Here is a 24,655-nt window from a genome sequence, read left to right as displayed (position 1 = left end):
CATTTCTACTGGAGTTAAAGTAAGAAGTCACTGTATCGGAGAGAAGACTGAGTGCCTGTGTTTACCTAGGAGGGAGGTCACCCCAGCTGCATTCCTCCGAATATGTGTTTCCGTGTGTGTCAGCCCATAGCTTCTCCGAGTGTGTGTGATCCTTATTTATAAGACTGGGAACTTAATTAAGGAGGCTACAAGGAAGAAGACACACCATATGAATCAATGTGGGGGATACACCCCAGCAAAGCATGGGGGGGCGGTACTAGCAAGTACCCAAGTGAATCACTGGGCATTTGGGAGCAGCCAGGACAAAGGTGGAAAGGGAAGAAACTAAGCCCCCAGGGGTTACTGAGCCTACCCATGACTCTGGGGACACGGGGGTGGGGGGAGGCACTGAGGCAGAGGTCTGCCATGGGACTACCATGAAGTGAAGTCCTGGAAGCCTCAGCTTCATGGAGGCTGAGAGAAGAGAAAGACAATCATGACTGCGGTATAGTGGCTGACTGGGGCTGGGTTATCCTCCAAGGAGACGGGGCCACGGTGAGGCCTGAAGATCTAGAGTAGAAGGACCAATGGCACGGCCAGCACAACTCAGAAGTGACAAGATCGTTCAGCTCCTCCAAACACACTGGGGTCGGGGTGCTCCAGCACAGAGTGCACATGAAAAGGCAGAAATAACAGAGACACTAACATGCTGCTCGGGTCATTGTAAGGGGGGAAAAATCACTGCAAATGAATTTGCACCAAGAGAAGTAAAAAAGAAAGAGACAGCACAGGTCTCTGATGCTGTGCTCGTGGGCTATGTGCCATATCAGGTCCCATGAGGACAAGAGCTGGTGCACAATTGAATTTATCTGCCTACCTCAGCATTGTGAGCTGACCCCAAGAAGATATACTCAAGTCCTGACTCTGACAGCAGTGAGGATAATGTTATTCAGAAAAAGAGTCTCGACAATGGGATCAAGTTGTAATGAGGGCACCTGGAGGAGACAGTGAGTTTGATTTACTGCCGTTAAGATTCTCAACGGTAGAGGGAAGAGAACACACACTCAGGAAGGCTATGCGATGACACAGAGATGCACACTCGGAGAAGGCTATGGGAGGACACGGACACACACACGGAAACACACACTCAGAGAAGCTATGGGACGACACACACAGAGACACACAATCGGAGAAGGCTATGGGATGACACAGAGATGCACACTCGGAGAAGGCTATGGGAGGACACGGGCACACACACGGAAACACACACTCAGAGAAGCTATGGGACGACACACACACGAACAGAGAAAGCTAAGTTTCAGCTGAGGGGACACTAAAGTAATACAGCCATTAGGCAGGACATCCAGGATGGCTGTCACCAGCAGAAGCAAAGGGCAGAGCCTCTTCAGGAGAGCCTTCAGTGAGTATGTGTCAGCCCCACCTCGATTTCGGGCTCCTAGTCCCCACACTATGAAATAATAAGTTTCTAGTCTATAGTCACCAGCTTATAGTCGGCTGGCCCAGTAGCCTGAGGAAAGTCACAGAGCCAGGACTATGGAGCCGACTAGGGAAGGCGTCAACCTGCCTGTCCAACGGCTGACTGTCCTCTCAGATTTCCGTCAGGATGGCCGGGCCAGTATGGGACATACAGAATAAGGATTGCTATGGCCCAAAGCAGGCCCCGGCAACAAAGGCAGTATAAGAGGAGAGAGGAAGGAACTGGTCAGCACGGTTCTCAGGCTTGGTCTTCAACTGACTGCCCTGTTCCCAGCAGAAATGGGGTCACTAAAGACCTTCATTGAGGAGACCACTCTGGAGCAGGTTGCAGCTGATCCTGCGGGACCAGGATCCTTATGTAGCTGCTGTCTCTTCTCTAAGAACAGAATGCCCACTCCACATGCTACCTAGCCATTGCTTTTGCATTTACACTAAACTACATTAAAAGTCACCCAAGGACAGAGATTTCCTACAGGAAGCCTGAAGAAGTCGACCTTACTTTAAAAAAAAAAAAAAAAAAAAAAAAAACAGTCCCACTGTTTCTATGCCTAACTGTCAGGAATTCATCACCACCCTTAGATTCGGTGAGGTAATGCTGCAAAAATATTCTGAAAACTCTAGGACCCAGCCCACTCCTCTAAGACATGATTAGCAAGCAGCCGAGAAAACTGATCATCCACATAGGAGAAACAGGACAGGCCTTCTGCTCATATTGACCATGAAGCTAAATCCAGTTTCACTCAAGAACTTAATTGTGTGAGTCAAACATTCAATTAAGCTAGAACGAGTTCCTAAGGTTGGAGCGTACAGTACAAGGATGAAGCTCATAAATTTAAGCACAATATAATAAAAATCTCTATTCTCGAAAGAGGCACCGAATGATGAAAAGAGGTCAATCTGGAAGAATATATGTAACTGATACAGGGGAATGCCTTGACCATGTTCATAAAGATATCCCAACTAAGAAAACCTAAATAAAGAGTTGGGTGTGGTGGCATGCGCATGTGGATCTCTGTGATTCTTGAGGTCAGCCTAATCTACATAATCAAGTTTTGGGCCAGCAAGGCTATAGGGTGGGACCCAGTCTCAAAAACAAGCAAGAGTACAATAAATAAGAGACACATACTGTTATGATTTTAGCCAGCACTTCCGGGTTCCAGGGACAGACATGTGTCTCCTCACTCGCGCCAGGTAATGTCACATACACCATAAGATGCTCTCTGACTTCAGATGCCAACAGGAGAATGCAAACCAAAGCCATAAGCATACTGTGCTTCTCAAGTCTAACCATTCAAAACTTGAAACATATACAAAACAAAAATTTCACAAACATATCAACTGTTACAATCACCGTGGAAAAGCATTTGTTATTACCTAAGAAAACAGCGCATGTAAAGAAAGAATCCGGCCGGGCAATGGTGGCTCACGCCTTTAATCCCAGCACTCGGGAGGCAGAGGCAGAGGCAGGTGGATCTCTGTGAATTCGAGACCAACCTGGTCTACAGAGCAAGAACCAGGACAGGCTCCAAAGCCACAGAGAAACCTTGTCTCGAAAAACCAAAAAAAAAAAAAAGAAAGAAAGAAAGAAAAAAAGAATTCGAGTGGATGTTTCCTCAAAGATGAGTAACTGGTCAATAAGCAAACATCACTAGACATCAAGGATGTGAGGCAAAGGCAACAAGAGACATGCAGTTACATTGATGGCTACCATCAAATTAGAGAACTGTGTGTGTGTGTGTGTGTGTGTGTGTGTGTGTGTGAGAGAGAGACACGGGAGGGGATGAATGGGTGGGGGGGAGGCAGCACAGGGCTTTAATCCTAGTACTTAGGAAGCAGCTCTGAATTGAGGACCAGCCTGGTCTGCACGTGGAGCTCTAGTCCAACAAGGGTTACAGGGTGAAACCTGTCTCAAAAATACTAAAACAGAATAAAGTTTAGGCAGGGTTCTGGAGCAATTAGTAACTTGATACTAGTCACAATGTAAAACAGCACGGCCACTGTGGAAAACATCACATTTCCTCTAAAAAATTGAAAGTAAAGCTACCACAGAATCCAGCAATTCCACCTCTAGACAAACTGCCTTGTACATCTGTGTTCGTAGTACAAACACAGGAGTGATTCCCATGCCCATCAACAGACAGACACACAAACATGTGGCTTAATCGCCCAATGGACCAATATGCAGTTCCTGAAAGAATGATAATTCTGATACATACTGCCATGTGGCCAGAACATGGAGGACGTCATGCCAAGTGAAATAAAGCAATAAACCCCCAAGTGAAGCGCTTGCCTTGCCTCTAGTGTATGCCAAGGTTCAATCCCAAGCATTTTCAAACACAACAAGGCTCCCTAAGTCTACTGTAAGAGACTGCACTGTGTCTCCATAGCTCTGCGTTCTCAAAAATCAAACACATGTAAAGCTGCATTAAGGAAAACTGCTTCAATTATTATGGACTCCTTCAGCTTGCTATTTTATGTTTCACATTTTCTGTTTGAACAAAAAAAAAAATAAAGAATTCAAATGCACTAATTCTCATTGGTGTGGCTATTGGACATTTGCTTTCTAAAAGTCAACACGCAGGGAGGAAGAATGATAAAGGGGCGAGATAAGAACATCACTGTTGACAATGACCGGCTGGGCTGGAGGCCCTTGCAAAATTACTGCACTGTTCTCGCCAATGCCCTACATATAATTGTCGGTGATTAAGATAAAAGATAATGAAGTCCAATGAGCTACCACTGGTGTACAGACTTCTACCTCCCTAACCATTAACTGGGAAGGTGGGTCCTGTCTCACTGGGGTCAGCCCCTGGGGACAAGCCTACTCGGTCCCAGTAGCAGGGATTTCTGCATTGCACTTCAGAATTCCCGAATAACCCAGGCAAACCGAAGAGGTCAAGGGAAGCAGGACTCCCCTAAAGACCCCATGCTGCTTCTCAGCAGCTTCCCTGAGACTGCGCCTTCGCCTCCGAACAGCTCACCTGCCAGGGCATGCCCAATCCAGAGCTCCACCAAGCCAAGAACACACAGCCCTGGCCTCCAGCTGCCCCAAGCCAGCTTGTTTCCAAAGCCATTTAACTCTCCATTAACTTGATTTGATGAGTTCCTGGACGGCCACCAAGTGCACTGAGAAATAAAGTCCCAAACAGCAAGCACATCATAATTTAACCATAGCCATTACTGGTCCGTGCGCCTCTGTAGCGTTGGCAGCAAAGAGAGTCACTCTTGGTGTTGTCTTTCCCTCTCATCCTCCCTGCTTTGTGTGCTCCGTTGCCTGGCGCTCAGCTGCGGTTTTTCTGTTTATTTTCCCCATCCAACAATCTTTTACCTACTTGCAGCTTGCTCTTGCCATCCATATAATTTTTGTCCTGGAGAAGCATCCAGTTCCTCCTATTAATGAATCCGACTAAAAACCGCATCTTTTAAACATCTGGAGTGCTAACAACGGCGTCAAAGGCACTTGCTATTCTAAGTAATTTATCTGAAGTCAGGAAAAGCAGAAGCCAAAACAAAGGACATTGATGAATGGCTAAACCCAGTGTCCTCATTAATTCTTCCTGGAAGGTTGGGAAGGGAACAGCCAGACACAATGACTATGGGTTAATTAACACCACTGTAATTAGCCAGGGTCCTATAGACCACCCTTCTGACTTATCAGACAACCCCAAACCCCTACTCTCATCCACTTCAACATGTCTACTACAACTCCATCTTTGTGTCAGACCCCAGACACTCTCCTCAAGCTTAAGAAAATCTTGGGCCTGCCAACTAATTCTGTAAAAGGAGAGTTTAGGGTTGTTTCTGGAAATACTTAAATCCCTGATGAGAAACCCTAAGAGGAAAAAAAAAATCTGGTTTACTGTTCCCTTTCAATTCAATGAAGAGAAGAACAACTGCTGCAGATAAGGGCAGACTAGGCCCACAGTGCCTGCCCTGAGGAAATCTGTTCTCCCACTTCCTAAATCAATTACCCAAGATTCTAGCTCTTAATCTCCACAGGCCTGGGGGTATCTGCCTGATAATGGCAATAAAATAATCAATCAGCAGCCAGCCTGCCTTCCCAGGGCTGTTAAGTGCAAATAAAGCCAATACTGGGCCATTATCCCATTCTCAAGGAGTTCTCCAAGCTTAAGAGCTGAATGCTTTGAAAGAGATACAAATAGCATTTAAAGTTCCCAGCAGACGGAAATGGCAGCATTTAAGAAGAGGGAAATGCATGGTGTGTGTGTGTGTGTGTGTGTGTGTGTGTGCACCTTTAATCCCAGCACTTGGGAGGCAGACAGCAGGCGGATCTCAGTGAGTTCTGGGCCAGCCTGGTCTACAAGAGCTAGTTCCAGGACAGGCTCCAAAGCTCCAGAGAAATCCTGTCTCAAAAAAAAAAAAAAAAAAAAAAAAAGAAAGAAAGAAAATGATAATGGTCCCACTGTTGAAATGCATCGTCATACCTCACTCATAAATATGTGCAAACATTATGCCAATTAAAAAAAATACAAGATGAGAAGCACAGAGATCTCAAAGCTTAAAAAATGATTTTTTAAATAATAAATATTGCTTTGTTTTTTAAAAAAGAAAAATAAAAGACTTGAGCCAGATGTGGTGGTGCATGCCAGTTGGGGTGGGAGGGGGGAGGCAGAGGTAGGAGGATCTCAGAGTTTGGAACCAGCCTAGTCCTTCCTACAGAGAGAATTCCACGACAGAAGTCTTATCTTAAAAAAATAAAAAAAAATAAAAATTAAAAAAAAAAAATAGGCGGGCAAGGGGGCACATACCTTTAGTCCCAGCACTTGGGAGGCAGAGCCTGTCCCATCTCAGTTGAGTTCCAGAACAGCCAGAGCTAGTGCAGACTAGCTGTTCTACTGCCTGCTTTGTCAAATAAAAGGTCAGCCTATGTATGTGTGTGTGTGTGTGTGTGTGTGTGTGTGTGTGTGTGTGTGTATGTGAACATCCTGCTCCAGGACGCTACGGTCTCATCAAAGAGAACAAGGAGCAAGCATGGGTCCTGGGAATGTCCTGTGCCATTTGTACCCTCAAGTTGCTAACGCAGGAAAAATCTGGGTTTGAAATACATTAGGGTTTGTTTATACAAGGGAACCATGCCACACACACACAATACATGCATACATGCTGCGCACACACACATGCAGCACATACACACAATACATGCATACACGCAGCACACACAATACATGCATACATGCTGCGCACACACACATGCAGCACATACACACAATACATGCATACACGCAGCACACACAATACATGCATACATGCTGTGAGCACACACACATGCAGCACACACATAATACATGCATACACGCAGCACATACAATACATGCATACATACTGCACACACACAGCACATACAATACATGCATACATGCTGCACACACATGCAGCACACACAATACATGCATACACGCAGCACATACAATACATGCATACATACTGCACATACACATGCAGCACATACAATACATGCATACATGCTGCACACAATACATGCATACATGCAGCACGCACACACACACATGCAGCATACACACACAATACATGCATCACGAGGCGCACGCTCACACATGAACACCTCTAAAATCAGGTCATGGCCAATGACTTGGCATGGTTTCACTAGCTGCAGGTTTGATTTTAATGACAGACCTTCTAATCTCTGGCCAAGTCAGTGAAAACTGGTTTGTCTCCAGACAGTAGTCATTCCCAGGCTGTTTGTGACGTGGGCTTTTAAAACGGGCAAGAGGGTTGTAGGATTCTTCATCTTTCTCTATTTATTTTGAATGCATGCCGTCTTACACAGGCTGGTAGACACGTGTACACACTTCAAACATAACATCCCCATTCTCTACGGGTTTCTCTCTGGCAGAGAAGACATTCTGATTTTTGAAAGTGTCTCGGACCCCTAGACTCACGACTATTCGCTGTGTATGGACCACTCTGCCACTGCTACTGTATGCCCAGGGAGTTGGATCCTCCTTGCCCTGGGGTTCAATTTTCTCACCAAGTTGGGTGAGCAAGCCCCATCTAAATCACTGGGTTGTGCTGAGAAGGAAAAGACGGGCACTTAGGTCACAGAGAGCCACACCCTACCAGCTAGGAAGTTTTAGCTGGTGGTGAAGGTCTGGACCCTCCCATTTCCACTGCAGTTCTCAGAAATGTGCAGAGTAAGACCACCTAGGCTGGTCAACCATTCTTAACTCTTCCTAAGGCAATATGCATCCTGCTACCCTGATCCCATGGCTTTTATTTTTTTTTAAAGAGCAAATCTCTCAGGCAAGGCAGTAGTAGTCTACATCTGTAATCCCAGGACTAGGGAGGAAGAGACTTTCTGTGAGTTCTAGGACAGCCAGGAACACACAAAGAAATCATGCCTTGGAAAAAAGGGGGGGAGTCTCTACACAGCTCTGGTTTTTCTGGAACTTACTTTGTAGACCAGGCTGGCCTGGAATTTACAGAGATTTGCCTGCCTCTGCTTCCCAAAATGCTGGTGTTAAAGGCGTGCACCATGCCTGACCTGATGGGATGTTGAAAAGGAAGAAGGCAGAAGTAACAGCACCTGATTAGCTACTTTGTAATGGGTTCCAGTACGGTCACTTTCCACCTGGAATGACAGGACCACATGCAACCAGGAAGACTGGAGGAAGGACTCCAGGGGGAAGGGCAGAAAAGGAGAAAGCCCAGAAGATGGCAGAGAGGGGTAGAATCAAGTATGTTGAATACTGATTTCAAATAAACTTCTGACACAGGTCACCTTCCTGTACGCTAGAATTGTGGCCTCTGGTTTCTAATTAATGGAAAGGAAACAGATGGCGTTATTGTCATTTTACAACTTCAGAAGTCATAAAAATATAAAACCCACGACTACGCTTTACTAACTCACTACAGTAATCACCCACAGTAGCTATGATGTTTGCCTGGGCCTCCGCTTTGATGCAAAGAGGTCATTTGCCTAAACAAGCCACTCCAAACAAAACCTCAACCGCATAAAGCACCGGTTTGGGGCAACTCGTATTTTACCCTTCTTGACTCTAACCCTGCACTTCCCCTCGGGTGGAACACACTTAAACTACAAAGAGGGAGCAATACAACTATGGAGTTGTACAGCCACTGACCTGGGAGTTGTGAAAACCACAGAAGCCTAATCCCACCTCGAAGAAGCCTAAATTAGGCCTGGGTATCAAGAGTCTTCAGAAATACCTGGGGGTTCTGTTGTGTAATCAGGGCCAAACAGCATGGGGCCCAAGACTCAATCGGTCATAGGCACTCTTTCCCCACCCGAGAAACCCATGCTACAAAGAAGCAACTTGTTCAAAGAATGGGACGTCCCTCAGGATCTTCCTAGATACATAGCTCCAAGTGTCGCCTCAATCATTTCACAGGCGTCTTACAAAGCTTTGCAAGAGGTGAGAGCAGAGTAGAAAGTGGTTGCTACCTGCGGCTCATCTAGTTGATTCAAACAAAACAAAACAAACAACAAAAATAAAGCACACAGGCCAGCCCACCCCTGAGAAGATGCACAATTCCTACACTTCGGTTTCCACAGGAGAGCTGAGGAACAAGATGCGAGACCAGATGGAAGCCTGAAAGTAAGAACACGCTTCTGTGACACAAACAGCCCTGCTCCGCCACCTCAATCACGCCAGTCAAGCCCTTCAAGAGGAAGGAACCGGCAGCCCGTGTGGATGGCAAACACATGTGGACAACTTGGCTTTCCCACACACTTGTCTAGGTCAGCGGCTCTCAAGAGAGGGCAAGTCGAGCTCCACCCCTGCCCTAAGACACTGAGAAATACTGCAGACCTTTTTTGACGGTCCCAAGCTTGGAGCTGTGGCGGCACTGATAGCATCTAGTGGGAGAGACGCGTCTGACATCCCGTGGGGACAGCTCCTACCACAGGAAATTACCCATCCAGTATGTCACGCGCTCAGAGGCTGAGCAAGCCTGTTCTGAGCAGATACTGGGAATGAATTCCACCTACAGCCACCCCCTCATGCGCACCATGATGGTTCCGTGGGGGGCTCCGTGACGGGTGGGCCTCAATGTTTCAGTGATCACACAGACAGTATTTGTTTACAAATAAGCCCAATAACCTTGACCCAAAAATGCCTGCATCCAAACCCCTGAAAACAGACAGGAAATGCTTGGCATGCCTTCAAAACTAAAGGCAAATATTCCTGGTGACACCCCCGTGGTGACTCAGGCTCGCTGGGGAGAAGGATCCCTCCCACAGGAATGCTGGTGGGATGCTGCGCTCTTCATCACTCAGAGTCACAGGGTCCTGCCACATACAACTGCACCTTTAAATTTTCATGGTTCTTATATCCTAAAACGATTAATCCTGCCGGGCGGTGGTGGCACACGCCTTTAATCCCAGCACTCGGGAGGCAGAGGCAGGCGGATCTCTGGGAGTTCGAGGCCAGCCTAGTCTACAAGAGCTAGTTCCAGGCCAGGCTCCAAAGCTACAGAGAAACCCTGTCTTGAGAAAAAAAAAAAAAAAAAAAAAAAAGCTTAATCCAGGGAAGACTTTTTCAGCATTTAGTTCATGTTCCTCTCAGGCAAGAGAAAGCAATAGCGATGCCATTTGTGTGAATAAACACACACACACACACACACGTACACAGGGAACTCTCCAAGGGCCTGGTCTCCACAACTGAGGTTGTCTGGAAGTCCCCAAGTGTCCAGCACCCACCCCCAAAGCTCCTCCAAACATTCTTGTTGCCTTTCCTAGTCCACACTCTTCCTCTCCTCCCTCTGGAAGAGATGAGGCCAAATGCCATGGGCAAGAAACCCCAGGTGTCTATCCTTGATACTCTGAATTAAACAGAAACAGCTGCTCAATAACCACACTGTTTTGCCTCGACAACCCACTTACACCAGCACCCCGAGATGAATAGCATCCATATTCTGACACCCAAGCATTTGATGGGCACCCCATACTTCCCATGTTCCCTGAGTCTGGTGAAACCACGGTGGGCAACAAAGAAATACAACCATGAGCCCCCATCCCCCCATGGAATTCCTCCATTAACACAATTAAGCAAGCTGTATAAACTAAGAAGAAGGAAGCTTGCCTTCAGTGAAAGATTCTCGTTAGATGGGGGCTGGAGGGCTGGAAAGGAAGAAGTGGTTGGAGCCTAAATCCCTGGGAAGGTCTATAAACCACAAGGATGCTTTAACACAACCAATCCACAAGGCACAGCCATTGCCTTGAGAGGCCTCCAGGGCACTGCGATGCTGTGGGTGTGGTTCCACCAGCTCCCAGGGCCAACTTGGCACTGCCTGAGTCCAGTGGAGATGGCTGCATGTTCAGGAACCTTACAATCAAGCGCAGCCCCGCTTACCACAGGCCAAACATGATGCTTTTATGACTCATCGCCATTGTCAAAAAAGTAAACTTAACCTACAGTAGAATTACTGTCTCGCATTAACTGTCTTGAGGTCATCACTTTCAGAATCAGAAATCCCTTAGGAAGAGATTTTTGAACAATGACATGGCTCTTTCTTGAGCAAGAGAAACAATTCTTGTTGTTGTTGTTGTTTTGTTTGTTTTTCCTGTCTCTCTGTGTAGCTCTGGCTGTCCCGGAACTCACTCTTTGTAGACCAGGCTGGCCTCAAGCTCACAGAGATCCGCCTGCCTCTGCTTCCTGAGTGCTGGGATTAAAAGCGTGCGCCACCACCGCCCAGCTCAAAAGTTACAAATTTTTAATGAGTGCCCAACAGGCAGGGGTGGGCTACAGCGTATGTACCACAAGGCTTAGATGTCATTGACAGTTGAGGGAACAGATACGCACATCGCTGGCTAGCTTAGACAACATCAGCATCCCTGTTGGAGAATCAAACCTGTGCAGTTTGTAGAGAATGAGAAACAGAGCCACACAAATGCCCAGCTAATTTTTGGTGGGTGGTTTTGTTTTGTTTTGTTTTGTTTTTGAGAAAGGCTCACTATGTAGCTCTAGCTGGCCTGGAACTCACTATATAGACCACGCTAACTTTCAACGCACAGGATTCTGCCTGCCTTTGCCACCTGAGCACTAGGATTAAAGGTGTGTACCACAACCATGCCAACTAAATTTTGACAAGAGTACAAAAAAAAAAAAATTAGAACGGAGAGAAGGTATTATTCCCATGTGCGGTGCTGGGGCTGGCCCGCCACTGGTACATATAAAAAAACAAAGCGAATAGACAAAGCCCAGGATCTAATCCATCTCTCATACAAAATGTTAACTCCAACTGAATTGTGAACCTAAATGAGAAACTAAAATTTTTTTTTTTAATATTTACTTATTTTATGTATATAAGTGCTCCATCTTCACACGTAGCAGAAGGGGAAATCAGATCCCGTTACCGACAGTTGTGAGTCACCATGCAGTTGCGGGGAGATGAACTCAGGACCTCTGGAAGAGCAGCCAGTGAGTGCCCTTAGCCAGTCAGTGAGCCGTTTCTTCAGTCGCTGAAACTATAAAATCTTAAAGTGAGGGAAGAAGGGACACAGAAAACATTCCGTGTCTAAAGCTAGGTCTCCAGCTCTTAAAACTGTGACCATAAAAGGGGACATTTATAAACGAGACTCCATCAGAAACGAAACGAAGAGCTTAGGACTGAGTAAGACCCCGTGGAGAGGGTGAGACAAACTAGAGACGAAGACTCTGTTTGTGAATTGTGAGTCTGCCAAAGGACAGCGTCGGGAACACGAGGAGAACTCTCAAAACGCAAAAGTAAAACCAATAGGGAATCCAACTGCAAAATCCAATGAGAGAAAGACACGGAGAGTTTTCTAAAGGAGATACAGATGGGACACAGCAAGCGAAAAGATGCCTGGCATCACGGGCCATCTAGGAGAACTACTGAAAACCGTGCCTGCTGGGTCCTTTAGTCCCAGCACTTGGGAGACAGAGACAGGAGGGTCTCTGGGAGTTCAAGGCCTGCCTGGTCTACACAGCGAGTTCCAGGACAGCCAGAGCTATGAGGTGAAACAGTCGCGAACCAGAACAAAAACGGTGTTGCCTATGCTTGTCGAGGGTGTGGAGACCTTGGAATGCCCGAGCATCAGAGTGGGGACAGCCACCCTGAGGACTTTCTCTACAGAGTTCAACGTGCAACTCCTACACAAACCCAGGAATCGTTTGTCACCTCGGGTGTTTATCCCTGGGAAATAAAACCTCATGTTCCCACAGACACTAGCACACAACTCTATGGAAGACACAGTTGCCTTCCTTGCCCTGGGATGCAAACTCAAGGCAGACCACTTCTAAGACAAATGGATGAGGTGTTATCACAGTGACACGTTATCCAAGACCAGGCAGGGCCAGGCGGGGCCAGGCAGGGGCGCTATAATAAATTCAATGCTGATGCTTGAGCTAGAAAGCATCAGACGGAGAACTCTGAGCTCTGTAAGACTTCCTGACCCTCAGATGCCAGCTGAAAGGTCAGGTCCCAGGCTACCTACATACAGCATCTGCCCAACTTGGCTAAACTACGAAATTCTCGCCAATTCTTTGCTACTATCACTCGTGGACAATTTCACTAGTGTTTTAACCATTTTATAAGAGGATGCAAATCAAACGTAACTAGCTGCCTGGAGCAGGGAGGGCATGGGGACTTGAAGCTTGCCGTGGCCTCACACTCTCTCTGCTTTCAGAGTCACAGAAGGCTTTGCTACAAAAGCATGGTTGGTTATAGCATTGGCGACTGATGATAACTTGACCTTTGCTTACCTTGTCTTTTTCTTCCAATGTCAGAATGGAGCAGAGCCCCGCATGGTTGGCAAGCTCTCCATGTGGCCACACCCTTAGCCAGACTAACACAAACACCCTTGAGTGTCTCTTTCCTTGCCTCTGCTCCCCAAAGATAGAGGACCTACAGTCTCCTTGGCCAACGGCCTGGAGACCACATGGAAGACCCCAAACATCTGTCTTGTCCTCTCATGAGCACCCTCGTCCCATGGGAGATTCTCCAGGTTTGAGATTAAGATGAGCTAGAAAGGAGTGTATGGAGAAAGCGAGCACAGCTGTATGCATGTGGTCCATCACTGACTGGATTTGTGACTCACCAAGGCGATCCCAAGTGAGGGTGGTACCTAATGATGACATCATCATCATCATCATCTCAGTTTGTGCAAACATACCTGATGATGTCAGTCCCTGTCCATGCGCTGTGAGACCGCTTCCACCGCTCTAAGGAGACAGCGTTCAGAGTTCCTGGACAGCTCACCTGGTGAGGAGCTGGCAATCATTTAATTCCATCTCTAGTATTTTTGTGTAGGCACATCGAGAACCATGAACAGCTTTAAGAAGGAAGAGTTTGACTGTCACATCCTCGACAAAGGCTTTACAGCCAAGGACATTCTGGACTAAAAAAATTAATAAAGCATCCTCTGATAACAAGGATGCTTTCTATGTCGCGGATCTGGGGACATTCTGAAGAACCATCTAACATGTCTAAAAGCTCTTCCTCGCATCACGCCCTTTTATGCAATCAAAAGTAATGACTGCAGAGCCATGGTGAACACCCTACCTGCCATTGGGACAGGTTTTGACTGTGCAAGCAAGACTGAAATCCAGTTGGTGCAGGGGCTGGGGGGGGGGCTCCAGAGAGGATTATCTATGCAAATCCCTGTAAACAAGTCTCAGAGATCAAGGATGCTGCCAGCAACGGAGTCCAGATGAGATGAGAACAGTGAGGTTGGTTTCAGCATGTATCTGCTTGCTATTGATGGCGGCTTTCCTGGATCTGAGGATACGAGGCTTAAGTTTGAAGAGATCACCAGTGTGACCAACCCAGCTCTGGATAAGTACTTTCCTCCAGATTCTGGGGTGAGAGCCACAGTCGAGCCAGGCATGTTGTGTCAGCTTTCACCCTGGCAGTCAATACCATAGTCAAAAAAAAAAATGGTATGGAAGGAACAGACCAGCTCTGATGATGAAGATGGGTCAAAGGAGCAAACTTTCATGTATTACGTGAATGACGGAGTGTACGGACCATTTAACTACCTTCTTTATGACCACACACATGTGAAGGCCCTGCTTCCGAAGAGACCCAAGCCAGTGAGAAGTATTCCTCGCCCAGCATCTGGAGACCAACATGTGATGGTCTGGATGGGATAGTCGAGCGCTGTAACCTGCCTGACACGCATGTGGGTGATTGGCTGCTCTTTGAGAACAGGGGTGCATACACTCTTGCTGCTGTGTCTACTTTCAATGGGTTCTCTCAGAGGCCTTCTATCTACTATGTAATGTCGAGGCCAGTATAGCAACTCAGGAAGCGGATCCAGAGCCATGGCTTCCCACCAGAAGTGGAGGAGCAGGAAGTTGGCACTCTGCCTATGTCTTGTGCCCAGGAGAGCGGGATGGACCGTCACCCAGCAGCCTGTGCTTCCGCTAGCATCAACGTACAGATGCCATTCTTGTAGCTCTTACCTGCAAGTTTAGCTTGAATCAAGGGATTTGGGGGGACCATTTAACTTAATTATCGCTAGTTTTGGAATGTCTTTGTAAGAACAGGGATGGCACGGATGCAGTGGGGAAGGCTAGGAGATGGGTCACACTTACCTGTGTTCCTATGGAAACTTGGAATCTTTGTTTTATATGGACTTTTATCACTTTTCAGACATGATGCTAACGTATGCCCCTCAGCTGCTGAGCCAGCATTTGTAGCTTGTACATTTGGCAGAGTGGGCCAAAAGCCAATGTTGTGACCCATTTTAGAAATAAACTGTCTTGAAATTTAAAAAAAAAAAAAAAGGATACCTGATATATAGACACAGGCTAAGACAGATCGTTCAGAAATTCCCTTCAGATTCTATGTCACTACACACCTATTATAGTTTGATTTACAAATAAATCACAGCGAGAGGTTAACAAAATAATAAGCGACAACACGCTGGAAAGAAAACACTGGTGTTATCTATTTTTGCAGTTTTCCATCTTCTGTATTGTCTTGCACAGCTGGCCTACAACAATGGAAACCATGGACAGTGAGGCCACAGATAAGGCAGGACGCGCAACTGTACTTTCAAAAGCCCGGCTACATCCTCACTGAGGAGACCTTGGTACTTCTGGAACACACTCAGCATGATGTTTATGTACCCCATCTTTCCGGTGACCCCCACACACACACCCTACGGGATTTGTTTACCTAGTCTCCTCCTTATTGGGAACCCAAAGGAAAAGGAACACTTCTCGAACGACGATAAACCACGCGATTTGTGAAATGACACTACCTAATTCCTGACAGAACTATACAATTCTATTCATTCCCTACAGAACTCTACAATATTTCCGGTTCCCGGGAAAGAGCTTCCTTCATTCCTCACGTTCTCCACAATGACTGTGTAGTGGTTCCATCACCCGGAAGCGTCTGTTCAGAGTTTGGAGCGTGGCAGACAGCTTCTGTGAGAGCTGGCCTTCACAGGAGAATCTTAAAGAATGTACAAGACCGGTACAGGGATGGTCAGAAAGGAGTCACATGCCAAGGCCCTGGCTGGAGCAAGATGCTGAGGCGGGTAGGGGCCACATTCATTCCCTCCCTAGGAAGGAGAACCTTCCCTTCCTCCTCCTGCGGTGTTCTCATTAGATGAAATGACATTCAGCACTTCTAAAAATAGAAATTAATTACACAGAGATGCATCAGTGGGTCAAAGGAAGGCACAGGTACCTTTCTCCAACTACCTGAAGATAGACCCGAGCTGCCTGCTGTTCTCCCTGCCTTGACGCTGTCTCTGTTCCAGAGCCCTCTCCTGGGGTCCTGACCTGTCTCCAGCCTCTTCCAGCTACAATGAAGATGCTCAAGGGAGATACGGAGGAAGAGAAGGGCTGATTCAGGGGACTCCCTCCTCCTTGCTGCAACATGCCTGGAGACCATTCAGAATGCCTAGCCCCAGGCTTTTCTGCTTTGCCCTGGGAGGGTGGGCCCAACTCCCTAGGAACCCTTGGGGCTAGGACCTCAACAAACCCAATTCTATAGGAGTCCTGTAACAGCCAATAAGCTGAAGGTGTGTTTGGGAGCCTGTGCTGCTCATGCCAAACGGTGGACCTTCAGGAGGTAGGACATGGAAAGTCACTAGAGTGTGCCCTTGAAGAGGCCAGAGCTCTGGTGCAGCCTCACGCGCTTCTACCCCACTTCACTGCAGGCCTCCGAGGACCATGGGTTGAACTCTCTGAATCCATGAGCCAGTCAATTATCTCAAGGTTATTTTGTTTGTTTTTGTTTTTCTGATTTGTTTTGAGTTACAGGAAGTTGATCCATCCCTGAGGTCTTAGCACACAGATGAGACACACAGTTCGCGCCTTCAAGAGCACACACACAGTCTGCGCTTACCTCTGACTTCCCCCATTCTCCTCACCACCATGTTCTTTCTCTATCTTAACCAAAACCAAACACGGTGTTGGTACAATCTCTAACAACCAAACTTAATGAACAAACATAAACTAAGAAACCAGAACATTCCAAATACTTGAACAGGTCAGTCACCTTTCCTCGCGAATCTCTGACATAGTTCCTGTGAAAAAGCAAATAAACTCACCCAGCACATGGCCCAGCAACAGCATGGGAGGGTGCTGGGGAGGAGGGAGGGTGCTGGGGAGGAGGGAGGGTGTTGGAGGAGAGAGGGTGCTGGGGAGGAGGGAGGGTGCTGGGGAAGAGGGAGGGTGTTGAAGGAGAGGGTGCTGGGGAGGAGGGAGGGTGCTGGGGAGGAGGGAGAGTGCTGGGGAAGAGGGAGGGTGTTGAAGGAGAGGGTAATGGGGAGGAGGGAGGGTGCTGGGGAAGAGGGTGATGGGGGAGGAGGGTGATGGGGGAGGAGGGTGATGGGGGAGGAGGGTGATGGGGGAGGAGGGTGATGGGGAGGAGGGAAGGTTCTGGGGAGGAAAGGAGGGAGGGTGCTAGGGAGAAAAGGAGGGAGGGTGCTGGGGAGGAGGGAGGGTGTTGAAGAGGAGGGAGGGTGATGGGGAGGAGGGAGGGTGTTGGAGAAGAGAGGGTGCTGGGGAGGAGGGAGGGTGCTCGGGAGGAGGAGGGTGCTGGGGAGGAGGGAGGGTGTTAGGAGGGAGGGTGCTGGGGAGGAAGGAGGGTGCTGGGAGGAGCCCAGGAGAGTACTGGGGAGGAGCAGCAAGCCATTCCCTGGCCTCAGAAACTTTAATACTTTGATACAAGTTTGTGTTGATTTAAAGAAGAAACATTCCCCAGTGACCTCTCAGCCTCCACAGTGGTGATTACCCACTAGTGTATTTACAGCTCCTGGACTGAGGGCACCCTCTCTTCCAGCCGGTCAGCTACAGCTTAAGCACTCAGCACTCAAAAATATTTATGCTTGTCTTTCCGTGCCTGGTGCCTGTTAAAATTCTCTGTGAGTATCTGAATTCTGCACTTTCCAGCTGGGGACACCTGACCCGTTGTTGTATGGATAAAAGATAGAAATGGCTCCTAGGAGCAGAGGGAAGGAAGGTAGTTTCCCTGCAGGCCTCAGACACTGTACACCCACACAGTATACACACAGAGACAGACAGACAGACAGACAGACACACACACACACACAGAGGCAGCGACACAGAGACAGACACATACACACACACATAGAACCAGCAACACAGAGACAGACACCATGGGCCGCCTCTTCCAGTATTAGGCAAAAGATTTAACCAGACACCATTAATTCTTCTCCCCCTCCCCCACCCCATTCTACCCCATTATTAACTTAGCAGGATACACAACTGGGCTATCACTTAAGTCACCAGATTTCTTACCCTTCCTCTACCTCAGCTGGAGTCTCCCACACTCAGTCACACATGAAGGCATACCACGACTAGCGAGTGAAACCAGAGACCTCTTGGTTCCTTCCCAACTGTCCTCGGTGGGTGCACTGGGACTTGCCAGGTTTGGAGCCGGAGACGATGCTCTGACCCAAAACACAACCAGTGTCCTAAGGAGTACTCACTCCCCTGTAAGATCTGCCTACAGAGAATTTTACCGTCTTCTTCCCCAAGCAAATCTTTGCTTACCAGGGGAACCATAAAGTCTGAAAAAACCAGTGATGATATTTTACTGTGTTATAGTAGAAGGACAATGGCTATTTATTGTTTTTATGTATCTACACTTGCAGACTCCCTGGCTGTCAGACAGTCTGAATATAACAGTACATAAACTAAGTCCTAGGGAAGATGCAGACCCACGGAGAAGAGGGATGCAGACCCACAGGGAAGGGGAAGGGGGGATCAGACCCACGAGGAAGAGGGGATGCAGACCCCAGCCAAGTGTTGAGCAGAGAGACAAGAATGCCACTCAAAGCTCCGAAGCTGGTGCTCTGAGAAAGTCCAGTGAACCCCAGGGCCACACTCAATTTAGGCAACACAGTGTGTCAAGCTATTGTGACCCTTCCCAACATAAAGCCAAAATACTCAATAAAACACAACAAATAAAAATTTCTACTTAGTTGAACTTGGGGAAAAAGAAAGGACTTCTCCAGTGTCATAAATGAGTAAGGGGTTTAAAACCACGGCAGGCTCAGTGAGAAAACCTGTCTCAGAAAATCAGGTAGAAAGAGAGACGACATCCCACATCGGCTTCTGGCCTCCACAAGCTCGTGTACACACGTGGACCTGTAGCCAACCATACACAAACATGCACACATCACACACGAGCATGACAAAGAGAAAGAAAGGAACAAGCTGACAAACGTGCCAATCAAAGAAAATAAGCATTGCTATTAGACGTATCAACTAAGGGGAGATTTTAAAAAGATGAAACAATAATGATAACAGGAAGGAACAGAGTTGATTAGCTCTCTAAAGCTGTGCGTATTGCTCAGGAAAGAAGCAGGTATGATCATTTTAAATTTCAAATCAAGTATGCATGTGAAATATGAGTCAAATTAACGGCAGAATGCACACTGTAGAATGTACAGCGTCCCAGATGAGAACGAAAACATGAGAATTTAAAAATCCAAAGAAAAGGCAACATTTAAGAAAACAATCAAAAAATGTCATGGAAAATAAAGAACACAAAATACAATGATCGAAATAGAGCAACTTACTTATTAATAGCCACAATGGCATAAATGAATTAGATTCATTGGTTCGAAAGTGCTTCTCAAACATCATTTCAAAAAATATAGCTACATTTTGGTTCATAAAAAAATAATAACCTAAAACATAATCATAGAAAATCAGACACTAAAGAACCACAGAATATCCCAGGCAAGTCCAGTAGAATAGACGTCCCTGCCAACTGATTAGGGTGATTTATCCCAAAGCTTCTAAATCTACTTGGATTTTTAAAATATAGCTTCAAAATACATAAAGCAAGAGTTTGACACAGCCCGAATTACAGTAAAACCAAATTATAAAGTACACTAATTTACACTACATTAATAATTTTTTAATTAATGAATTGAACGCACTTTTACAAACTACAGCAATACAAGGATGGGCTGTAAATCAATTAAAACCAAACAGATCAAGAGTGAAAATATAGTAGACTCCACAGACAGGGTACATCTGTACCCTGAACACATACAATATCCTCCCTGCCATGGGTTACAGCTGAAATTTTAAAGCTTCACTCGGATGGAATTACATGAAAATCTCTACCCAGCCAGACTTGGAGTAGCCACAGTCTCTGGTACACACAGACTCAGAGCAGCCAGTCTCTGGTACACACAGACAGACTAGGCGCAGCCACAGTCTCTGGTACACACAGACAGACTAGGAGCAGCCACAGTCTCTGGTACACACAGACAGACTCGGAGAAGCCACAGTCTCTGGTACACACAGACAGACTTGGAGTAGCCACAGTCTCTGGTACACACAGACTCAGAGCAGCCACAGTCTCTGGTACACACAGACAGACTCAGAGAAGCCACAGTCTCTGGTACACACAGAAGCGTAACAGCCACTTGTTTACTAAGCACAAACCCCACAATCACATCACATCCAGGGTCTGGAAAAAGATGACCTGCAAAAAGTCTCTGGTTTCTGGCGGCTCCTGCGATTCCCATTAAAGAAAATACGAGGCCGTTTGAACCAAGCTCCTACAGCAGGTTCAGAGAACCAGAAGGAACCCCAGTAAAATATATGAGGCTGTTTGTTTGAATGGATTTCCTGTAACAGGTTTAGAGAAGCAGAGGGAACCCCAATAAAATTCTTTGGCTGAAGTTCTACACGCCTCACCCCAACTGTGTGCCTATCTGACAGAGACCAGGAGAGACCGAACAGTCAAATAACACGAACAAGTCATCCCTACTGATGTGACAATGTCCTCTGTTTGACAGCTCGCAGGACAGTAACCTGAGCGCCACCCACCAGGCTTCCCTTTCCCTGTTCCTAAGCCACAAAACCCACTGCTCTACCACTGGTTCAGTGGGGGGGGGTGGGGTCTCATTCTATTTTATGAAATGGAAATCATCCTAAATCTCAAAATCACAACTACCAATCAATGGGATCTGATACTCAGTTTGTCTTTCAACACTCCTTTCCACAGTATTGATTCACTGGGGTGACGTATCTCTGTTTTTAGAAATTGCCAACTAATCTGGCTACTTATTATTTGTGTCTAGTTTATGACTGTATTAAAAAGCTGGGGGAGGGTATTACTGTAGAGTAAAAAGGCATATGGGTGACCATCTTTGAAAAGTGGAAGCTAACCAGGCCTAGTGGTGACACACACCTTTAATCCCAGCACCTTTAATGCCCAGGCAGAGGCAGGCGATCTCTGTGAGTTCAAGGCTAGGGCAGGTTCCAGGACAGGTTCCAAAGCCACACAGAGAAACTCTGTCTCAAAAAAAAAGAGAAAAAGCTAAGTGAAAGCTAAGCTAGCTTACCCACTTTCCCTTCCTAAGATTCTGTGGGAGATCTGTGAAGAAACAACACAGGAGTCCAGGACAAAAAACAGCTTGAACTCTGCGGCAGGGCAAAGGACCTGGTTCCTGGATGCAGGGACCATGAGTAAGCAAGCACAGAGAGCGACCAGGAGACCTGGCCAAGTAGGTCAGCCCTCTTGCCTTCCCATCTATCAACAGAGAAAGTGAGTTTCCCATGACACGCCTGTTTACCTTTAAAGAGGACCAGAGGGGAAAGCCCTTTGTCACCCTTTGACAGCCCTGTCCCTGCTCCAGTTTGTATCCTGGGTGGAGGAAGGAGGGCAAGGAGACAGAGTGAAGGCCAAGTAGTGAGTAATGGTCATGTTAAGAAGTCAGACAAGTCTTCGGCAAGTCTGTCGAAGGCCGAAGGACACTGTCAGACCTCTGGGATGGAGAGGAGAAAAAGGACTTGACAGCATGCACCCCATCACCCCACATCTTCACCCAAAAACACTGGTCAAATATGATAGAAGAAAACCATTTTGAAAGAGGTTAAGGGAGGGAGCTGGAGAGATGGCTCAGAGGGTTAAGAGCACTGATTGGTCTTCCAAAGGTCCTAAGTTCAATTCCCAGCAACCACATGGTGGCTCACAACCATCTGTAATGGGGTCTGGTGCCCTCTTCTGGCCTGCAGGCATACACACAGACAGAATATTGAATACATAATAAATAATGTTTAAAAAAAAAGAGGTTAAGGGAGCTGGAGAGATGGCTCAGTGGTTAAGGGCACTGACTGCTCTTCCAGAGGACCCAGGTTCAATTCCCAGCACCCACATAGCAGCTCACAACTGTCTGTAACTCCAAGATCTGACAGCCTCACCCAGGCATACATGCAGGCAAAACACCAATGCACATAAAATATAAAGAAATAATTTTAAAAAAAAAAGAAAAAAAAGAGGTTAAAACTCACGCAACAAAACCAACCATTTCAAGGGTATAAATCAACAGCACGGAGGAGGGAGGGGGGAGGGAGAAAAAAAAAGATCAAAAATAAAATAAAATAAAAATCAACAGCACTTGACACACTCACATGAGGTATAAAACCGCCACCTTGTCTGTTTGGTCCTGAAACACGCCCATCACTTCCAAGGCAATTCCAAACCCATAACAACTACGATTCCATAACTACTGGAAACCATTCACCTGATCACAAAAATTTCTCAAAGGCAATTATTACTGAAAAAGCAGAACAGAGCCCAGAGCTGGTGGCAAACACTGAAGATGGGGGCGAAGGGTAGTGACTGTTACAACCAAGAGCCCTAGCGACTACAGGACCCTAGGAGAGGCCGAAGGACCACCGCAGGGCTGCTCAGGTCCTCTTGAGACCAGGTACCTACACACAAGAAGGACTCTGTTATTCAGGAACAGGAAAAGCCCGTGCATTTTTAGGTCATCATGCATTGCTTTACAAAACGTCAGAAGTCAACCACGAAGAACAAAGCTCACCAGGGCCAAACTCATCTGTGCATTTTTTTTGCTTTTGTGAAAACAATCCATCTATGGAGACCCAGCTGGCATTTCCCAGCAACCCCTCTTCCACCACCGTGGGACCCTGCATCCCTGGCTCCATCATTCTCTTCATCCAGTCTCCTCTGCCAGCGTCTAACTCTCCTGAGACTCCTGTGCGTTATGCAATCCTTTAGCGGTTTGGTATAAAAATATCATCCCACCGGACTGACGGCAACTCCAGTGGTGAAATTTATTCCATCTCTACTGAGCCATTTTATCCTGCTGTATCAGTTTAACCCACAGGGAGGGGCTGATCTCTCCACGTCGACCTGAGCCAGCATGGGGCTCCGAGACGACCCTGCTTCCTCTGGCTTTACTTTCCACGTAAAGAAAACAACAGCAGTCATTTCTTATTCCCAAGGAATCCCACGTCTCACGAAATCCATTTAAACATATGCAGACTCTTCCCTTGCTTAAAATATATATGCAGTCAGTGTTCTGCATCCATGTGCTCCGCACGGGCAGATTCAACCAACCAGGGGTACGGAACAGTCTTCCAAAAATACTGCTGCCAACCTGGTTACGTAGACTAGATTTTTAGGATTCATGTCTAAGTGACATTAACAAAACAACTCTTAGCCGGGCGGTGGTGGCGCACGCCTTTAATCCCAGCACTCGAGAGGCAGAGGCAGGCGGATCTCTGTGAGTTCGAGACCAACCTGGTCTACAAGAGCTAGTTTCAGGACAGGCTCCAAAACCACAGAGAAACCCTGTCTTGAAAAACCAAAAAAAAAAACAAAAAAAAAAACAACTCTTTATATAGTGACTATATTGTATTGGACATAATAAATAGCATAGAAATAAATAAAGTAGGGCTGGAGAGATGGCTCAGTGGTTAAGAGCATTGCCTGCTCTTCCAAAGGTCCTGAGTTCAATTCCCAGCAACCACATGGTAGCTCACAACCATCTGTAATGAGGTCTGGTGCCCTCTTCTGGCCTGTAGACATACACACAGACAGAATATTGTATACATAATAAATAAATATTAAAAAAAAAAAAAGAAAGAAAGTATGCAGATGTGCTCAAGTTCTATTGAAAGTCTTATCATTTTATGTAAGAGACTTGAACATCTCTGGACTTCATTATCGGTGGGGGTCCTGGTAACACTATATACATAATATATATGTATGTGTGTGTGGTTAATTTTAATACCAAAACATCTATCCAAATCAATCTTATAAAATATACTTCTGAATTATTTTCTATGCACACAGGTAGGGGCTGACCTGTAAAACAGCACAGTTTCAGAAAACTAAGACCAAAGGGAAAGCAGACGATAAAAGGTACCAGTGATGGTAAATGAGACAAAAAAAAAAAATTCCGTGATTACAGCGCAAACTCCTCCAGCCTGAGGATGAACCAGGAAGCAATTAAGGGCTGCGCTGTGCTCATGATGGAAGCAAGCCTTCAGAAGCGAGCCTCCTGGGCTGGGGAACCTTGCAGCCTCGCACCCATCCGCAGCAAGCCCTGATGGCCATCTGTGCCGACTCCCTTACCTGGCATATGTTCAGGCCCACATTCAGGCTCAAGGATTCCACAGTGAACCAGACAGACAAGCCCCTGCCCCTTCCAGTGGAGCTCACGGTTACACAGGGGCATTAGAGGAAAGCTGGGCAGATGAGAGATGAAGAAACCATAAGCAAAGGCCGTGGGGGACACAAGAAGTGGCAGCATCGTTGCTTTGCTGTGGTTTGTGCTTTGCAAAAAACCTTGGGTACCCTGAAGGACTACAGTGTACTTCCATGTCTTCAGCCCCAGAACTCGGGACCCCGCCTGAACAAGGTGGGGTGCTGAACATTTGGGTGGGAATGACTAAAT

The 24,655-nt window shown here is 46.7% G+C and overlaps 1 protein-coding gene and 1 pseudogene across 4 annotated transcripts in view; one reads left to right on the top strand and one right to left on the bottom strand.

Annotated features, from left to right (window-relative positions):
- Positions 1-24,655, bottom strand: part of Mtcl1 (microtubule crosslinking factor 1) — a 121,386-nt gene that overhangs the window by 83,388 nt on the left and 13,343 nt on the right. The gene's annotated exons all lie outside the window — the stretch shown is intronic.
- On the top strand, positions 13,632-14,893 carry LOC130866717 (ornithine decarboxylase-like; annotated as a pseudogene).

The sequence above is a fragment of the Chionomys nivalis genome, chromosome 26, assembly GCF_950005125.1.
Source record: "Chionomys nivalis chromosome 26, mChiNiv1.1, whole genome shotgun sequence".
Taxonomy (NCBI): Eukaryota; Metazoa; Chordata; class Mammalia; order Rodentia; family Cricetidae; genus Chionomys; species Chionomys nivalis.
This window is presented reverse-complemented; position numbering and strand designations above follow the sequence as displayed.